The sequence below is a fragment of the Gracilinanus agilis genome, chromosome 4 (assembly GCF_016433145.1).
Source record: "Gracilinanus agilis isolate LMUSP501 chromosome 4, AgileGrace, whole genome shotgun sequence".
Classification (NCBI taxonomy): domain Eukaryota; kingdom Metazoa; phylum Chordata; class Mammalia; order Didelphimorphia; family Didelphidae; genus Gracilinanus; species Gracilinanus agilis.
Window position 1 is genome coordinate 347,122,243 of NC_058133.1, and position 7,954 is coordinate 347,130,196.

Here is a 7,954-nt window from a genome sequence, read left to right on the forward strand (position 1 = left end):
GTTTTATCTAGAGTAGAAACAACCTTTACTTCCAGAATCTCACTCAGCAATGTCTTCTTTGAGATTTATTCCAAATTTATCATTCTATCCTTGGTGTTTCCTCTTCCCTAACTTCCCAGTTCCTGAGTCTACTCAACTTCCAAGACCTACTTCTTCATTCCACATCAGCTACAAACCAGGATGATTGTATCCTTTGTCTTTCCATCATTCAGGAGTATTCTACTTCTGTATTCAAGAACTTTGAATTTCTTTTATTTGAAGATAATCTTTTACTTTCTATCTCTGTGCCTCACTCCTCCGAAACTTATTTTCTGTCTTTACTGGGTCTTTGTCTTCCCATTCCTCAGCACTAACACATGCATTCATCCTCATCTGGCTATACTCTCCATCCTTCCAAATCTTGTTCTGTTGGTGAATCAATTCAACTCTGTACTATCCTTTATTCTTGAATCCTGTGCTCTCTGGTCCTATCACCAATCATCCTTTGCCAAACCTCAACCCTGGATTATTTTCCAAGTCTACTTCCTACCATTCTACTTATGTACTGTTAAGTGGAACTGAAGGAATTCTGAAGCTTTATTGATTAAATCTATTATAAAGATAGGTTAGCTAGTCTTGACTGGGTGCTTACGACAGCAAGGTAACCTTACTACGCCTCTCCAATTTATTTCCTGTCTCATCAAAACAGCTGTTCCAGACCTGTTCTTTTCTCCTCAAACCTCCTATGTCATTTCCTTCTTTAAGCCTCTGCTGAGGATCTTCACCACGAAAAAAAATTTGAGGTCACTCTATCACTATCTCCTCCTGTACTCCAGTCTCAGAATCATGTGGCTCTTCTGCTTTCCAAGGCTAACCCCTCTACAAGTACTCTTGAACATATCTCCTTCTGTCCTCTCCAGCATATTGCCCCCAACATCATCCCTTTCAATCCTTCCCTGTCTATTTTATTTTTTACTGCCTAAAACATACACCCAAATCTCCATCCTTAAAAAAAACTTTTCCTAGATCTAACTTTGTCCACAGTGATTGTTCTATATCTGTCTTCCTCTTCTTACCTAAATTGCATGAAAAATATATTGAGATGATTCAGAACCAAGATGGCAGAGTAATAACAAGGACTACAGTAAGCATTCCTTTCAAAATTTCTCCAAACAGACCTAAAAAATGTACCAGACTAAATCCTGTTTGGGAAATCAAAGAATAAGCCACAATGAATTAATCCAGCCCAGGTTGACATTGGGAGATAGGCATAGAGATCTGTGGACTCTGGGGAAGGAGTCTGTCCAGAAATATGCCTTCTGGAGCATTCTAGCACCCAGAGACTAAAAAAGATGAATCTGTGCCCTGGGCAAGATAAAGCTCCAAATCTATGCCATTGGGCAAGGTGTGGGAGCAGATGCTAACTGTCCTCTTTGTAAATCAATCAAGTTGGCAGAGTAAGAGCAGTTCTGCCTTAAGTTTCTTCACATCTTCCCCTTTAACATCCAACAAAGAGCACCAGATTGAATTCTAATTGGGAAAGCCAAAAAAAAGGTCATATAGTTATTTTTACAGCTCAAGACATCCAAGGAAGGCAGAGAGGTCTGCAAACATTGGGATTGAGGCTGGCCAAGATCAAAGCCCAACTGTAGCAGTTGTGCCACAAAAGCAAAAGTGGTGGTGGGTTATGTTAGCAGTAGCAACAGGGGCAAAGAGTAGCCCAGCACCCAACGCTGGTAACGTGACTGAAAGCCTAGGCTAAAAGAGATACCAGGGTATTCCTGTACTAGCACTGGGAGTAGGACTGGGTGTCATCTGGCAGCTCTATTGCCCATTACCCAGTTCTTGGTCAGAGTTCCAAGGTGGAGAGGAGGAGTAGTGGTAAGGAGGGAATAGGATCATTACCTATGTAAGAAGCAAGTTCTAGAACTATAGCCAGTTATAGCTCAACTCAATTCTAAGCCTTGCACATAAGCCTGCAGTAGAAAATCAAAGCAGAAAACCAAAACCAAAGGGGAGCCAGAAGTTCAGCTCCTTTGAACCTGCAGAAACTACCAGTGGGCTAATTGTGACTGTGTCCAATAGAAGTCTACAAAAACTTAACCATACATATACACAAACCAACAGATCTAAACTGGATCAGGAGTTTTCAGACCAAGAAGGTCTGAATGGATGAACCCCTCTCCAGTTCACACCACTTTGGAAGTACCAAAAATTTACTGGTCCTCAGAATGAGCTGTGAAAACAGCAGAAGGATGTGGAAGACAGAAATTCAAGTCAGACATCCCCCTCAATCCCCAGAGGTGAGCAGAGCCCAACACTGATATCAAGTCTAAAGTCGAAATAGTCTGGAAACATGAGAAAACAAGAAAAGAATTTATTATGGGGTCCTGGAAGTTCAAGATGCTAACAGAAAAAGATTGACTTGAAAATGTTTAAAAGTAAAACTTCAAAGAAAAAAAAATTTAGATTGGATAGAAGACCATCAAGAATTCCAAGAAGAGCTAAAGAGATTTATTCAAAAAAAACCCAAAAAACAAAAGGTCAAATGATAAGTGGTATGCAAGAATATTATGAAAAGGGGGCAGCTGGGTAGCTCAGTGGATTGAGAGCCAGGCCTAGAGATGGGAGGTCTTAGGTTCAAATCTGGCCTCAGGCACTTCCCAGCTGTGTGACCCTGGGCAAGTCACTTAACCCCCATTGCCTAGCCCTTACCACTCTTCTGCCTTGGAGCCAATACACAGTATTGACTACAAGATGGAAGGTAAGGGTATAAAAAAAAAGAATATTATGAAAAGAACAGTTTGATAAAAGAAATACAAAACAATACTGAAGAAGATAACTTATTAAAATTAGAATTAGTATAACTGGTAAAAGAGGTACAAAAAGCAGAATTGGCTAAGTGGAAGCTAATTACTACACAAGACCATTAAGAAACAAAGAAACAAAGTAAAAAAACTAAAAGAAGAAGTTGTGAAATATATAATAGGGAAAACAACTGACAAGAATAGCTTGAGCAAGGAAACTTTAAGCATCATTGGACTACCTGAAAGTAGTGAATGAAAAAGAGCCTAGACATCATATTTCAAGAAATCCCAAAGGAAAACTTTGACCAGATATGTTAGAACCAAAGGACAAAGTAGAAATTGAAAGAATGCACCAGTCACATTCTGAAAGAAATTACAAAACGAAAACCACCAGGAATATTATAGCCAAAATCAAGAATTACCAGGCCAAGGAGAAAATATTGCAAAGAGAAATAATTCAAATACTGTGGAGCCTCCAGTCAGGATCACACAAGGTTTAGTAGCTACTACTCTAAAGGAGAAGAGGGTTTGAAATATGATATTCCAAAAAGCAAATAAGCTAGGATTACAACCAAGAATAACTTACCCAGCAAAACTAAATATAATCCTATGGGGGTGAGGTGGGATGGTTATTTAATGAAATAAAGAACTTTTAAGTATTCCTAATGAAAATACCACAGCTGAATAAAATTTGGTGTTCAAGCATAAGCCTCAAGAGAAAATATGAGTGAGAAACCAAAAGGGACTGAACAAAGTTAAGCTATCTATATTCCCTTTATGGGAAGATGATAAATGTAACACCTCAAAATTTTATCTTGACTAGGGTTGTTAGAGGTCAAGTGTGAGTTTTTTATATTGGGATGATATTTAAATGAAAGGGAGGGAGAGAAAAAGTGTGGAAAATGATCTCATGAATTTGGCACATGAGGGGTCCTGTCTTCACTACCCACATTGGAGGGGAGGATAAGGATGGGAGTGGGCAACAATTGACCCTCTCATCTCAACTATTTCAAGGAGGAAATTCACATATAATTGAAATTCATCTTACCAAACAGGGAGATGGAAGGGAGGTGAAATTAAGAGAAAGGATAAGAGGGATGAAAAAAAGAACAGATTAGAGAAGGCAGTGGTCAAAATCAAAAACTTGGAGAGACAGGGTAAAAAAAGAGAAGGAAAACTATAAGAGAAGTGGACGGAGAGAAATACCTATTTAGCAGTCTTAACTGTGAATGGGATAAACATCCATAAAACAGAAGAAGATACAGAAGGGATTAGAAATCAGAATCCAACAATATGTTGATACACACTTGAAACAGAAAGATACACTAAAATAAGGGGTTGGAGCAGAACTATTAAGCTTCAGTAAAAAAGAGGAGGTAATAACATAATCTCAGACAAAGCAAAAGCAAAAATAGACCTAGTCAAAAGAAATAATCAGAAAAACCACATTTTGCCTAAAGATACCATAGTGGGCAGCTGGTTGGCTCAGTGGATTGAGAGCCAGACCTAGAGATGGGAGGTCCTAGGTTCAAATCTGGCCTCAGACAATTCCCAGCTGTGTGACCCTTGGCAAGTCACTTAACCCCCATTGCCTAGCCCTTATTGCTCTTCTGCCTTGGAACCAATACACAGTATTGATTCTAAGACAGAAGGTTAAGGTTTTAAAAATAAACAAATGAATAAATGAGTAAATAAATGAATAAAAGGTACCATAGATAATGAAGTAATATCGATATGCACCAAATGGCATTGCATCTAAATTCTTAAAGGAAAAGCCCGGTGAATTACAGGAGGAAATAGTAAAATTATGCTTGGGGGAACCACAATTTACTCCTCTATGACCTGAATAAATCTAATCATAGGATAAGCAAGAAGTTGAAGAGATGAATATAATTTCAGAAAAGTTAAGATAGGCTCCTGGAAAATATTGAATGGGAATAGAAAGAAGTATACCTATTTCTCAGTTGTGCATGCATGGAATCTACCTTTCTTCCTTCCTCACTTCCTTTAAAACCCTTACCTTGTCTTAGAATCAGTATTAGGTATTGAAGAGCATGAAGGGCTAGGCAAATGGGGTTAAGTAACTTTCCCAGGGTCACACAATTAGGAAGTATCTGAGGACAGATTTGAACTTGGGTCCTCTCAACTCCAGGTCTGGAGCTCTATCCATTATGCTTAGTTGTTCCCCTTACACAATATTTTTGACAAGTATTGATTTAGCTTTTGTTTATAAATCTCCAGTGAAGGAACTCATGAGCTCCCCAGGCTGGTTAATTCATCTATGGATGGCTTCACCTTTTAGGATAATATTCTTCATACTCAAGATATGCTTCCTTTATCCTCCCCTAACCCCACTTCTCAGACTGGTCCAGGTTTTGCTGTATGGAATTAGAATAAGTCCAGTCCTTTTGCCATACATATGACAAGCCTTCAAATATATGTGGCCAACAGTACTGTCATTTACCTCCCCCAGGGATTAATATACCCATTTCCTTCATTTAAGGCTTTTTCTAATACTACCTTGTCTGAAAGTTCTCTTCATGAAGAAGTGAAGATTATAATTTTTGAAAGCTTGTGTAAACAACTATCTGAAATAGCTATCACCTTGGTAGATTAAGTCCATAATTTGTGTGTATATATACACACACATATATATATATAATTCAGTTTTGTATATGTTTATAAATGTATTTGTTTGTATATTTGTATATATATGTATGTATACATACATATTTATAAAATTGAATTTTGTTTTCAAGTCCAAATTCTCTCCCTCCCACTATGCCCTCCTGTCTGCCTCCCTTCCCCAATCCCCTCCCCAAAGCCTCAATTTGTACTCAGAATCCAACATCTCTCTCTGGAGATGGTAGCATACCTTATCATGAGTTGTCTGGAGTTGTGGTTGGTCATTGTCTTGATCATTTTCCAAATCTTTCAGTCGTTTGCTCTTATAATATTGTAGTTGCTGCAGAAATTGTCTCAATTCTGTTCACTTCACTTTGCATCAGTTCATATACATTTCCCCAGATTTCTCTAAAACTATCTCCTTCTTCATTTCTTACAGCACAGCAGAATTATATCATTTTCATATGCAATATTTGTTCAGCCATTCCTCAGTTGATGGGCATTCCTTCGGTCTCCACCACAAAAATATTACTATTATAAAAATTTAGCTGTTGTTTTTTTTAAAAATCAATTCTCTTATTTGATTTTTAACTTATTTTCAAGTTCCTTCCAGGAGATGTTTTGGGGGCCTGACATCCTTTCACACTTTCCTTTGGGGATTCATATTTTTGGCATTGATGTCCTCTTCTGAGTTTGTATTTTGAACTTCCCTTCTAAGATCAGTATTTTTCTGTTTTTTGCTCTTTTTTTTTAAGATTTAAATATTTTATTTTTTGGGAAAATTTTCCATGGTTACATGACTCATGTTTTTACTTTCCCCTTCCTTTCACGTCCCCCCCCCCCCATCCAACGCACATTTCCACTGGTTTTAACATGTGTCATCAATCAAGACATATACATATTATTGATAGTTGCATTGGTGTGGTCTTTTCGGGTCTACATCCCCAATCATGTCCGCATCAACCCGTGTTCAAGCAGTTGTTTTTCTTCTGTTTCCACTTCTGTAGTTTTTCCTCTGAATGTGGATAGCGTTCTTTTCCATAAATCCCTCAGAATTGTCCTGGATCATTGCATTGCTGCTAGTACAGAAGTCCATTACATTCGATTTTACCACAGTGTATCAGTCTCTGTGTACAATGTTCTCCTGGTTTTGCTCCTTTTGCTCTGCATCAATTCCTGGAGGTCATTCCAGTTCACATGGAATTCCTCCAGTTTATTATTCCTTTGAGCACAATAGTATTCTATCACCAGCATATACCACAATTTGTTCAGCCATTCCCCAATTGAAGGGCATACCCTTGTTTTCCAGTTTTTTGCCACCACAAAAAGCACGGATATAAATATTTTTGTACAAGTCTTTTTTATCTGTGATCTCTTTGGGGTATAAACCTAGCAATGGTATGGCTGGATCAAAGGGCAGGCAGTCTTTTAGAGCTCTTTAGGCATTGTTCCAAATTGCCATCCAGAACGGTTGGATCAGTTCACAACTCCACCAGCTTTTTGCTCATTTTTCTAATCCTACTCCTTCCCCTTCCCATGGAACCCCCAGTTACCTTATCTGTTGAGGTCTTCTCCATTTCTGGAGTAGAGGGAACACTATTTCAAGATTGCAGAGTACTTTTCTCTGGTACTTGGGGTAGATCTGTCTTGCCTTTGTTTCCCCATGGTGTGTTTGTCAAGAGGTGGTCCTGCTTCCTTGCACTGGGAGCTTGTAGCTATTTTGTCCAGCTAGATTCAACTCCCTGTTACCAAAGCCCCTGCTGTTTTGTGGGCTGGTCTGGTCTTCATTTTGCTGCTTCCTTGCCCTTTGCCAAGGGCTTGGGCTGGGCAGTTCCCCTGCTCTGGGTTCTGTAGACTGGGGCACTCTGCTGCTTCACTGCCTCAGGCCATGTAGAAGTATTTTGGACTCCTGTCCTGTCTTCACTACCCATGCTGAGCAACTTAGGCTAGACTGGTTCACTGCTCTGCTGCAGCATGGAATTGTGTAGTTTCCTCTCCTCCTTAGTATCAATTTTAAGACAGAGGAACAGCAAGGGATAGGCAATTAGAGCTAAGTACCTTGCTCAGGGTCACAAAACTAGAACGTGGCTGGGGCTGGATTTCAACCCAGGTGTTCCCAACTTGAGATCTGGTACTATCCACTGTTGCTACCTAGCTGCCCAACTTGTGCACATTTAAATTTTATGTAATCAAAATTGTCCTTTTTACATATCAACCTCTTTTGCTTAGTCATAAACTCATCCCCTATCCATAGACCTGAGGGTTAATTTTTTCCATGTTCTTCTAATTAGTTTATGATGTCATTGTTTATTTGAAAACAAATTTCCACTTGAAGTTTGCTTATGTGAGATATTGGTTTATATTAAGTTTCTGCTGGATAGCTTTCCAATGTTCCCAAGGTTTTGATGAATTAGTGAATTCTTACCCCAATAGCTTGGATCTTTATTAATCTCTAGGCTACTGTGCTTGTTTGCTTTTGTATATTGTATAAGTAATCTCTTCTAAAGACAAATTTCAGAGTTTCTTACACAGTACCAAATGTT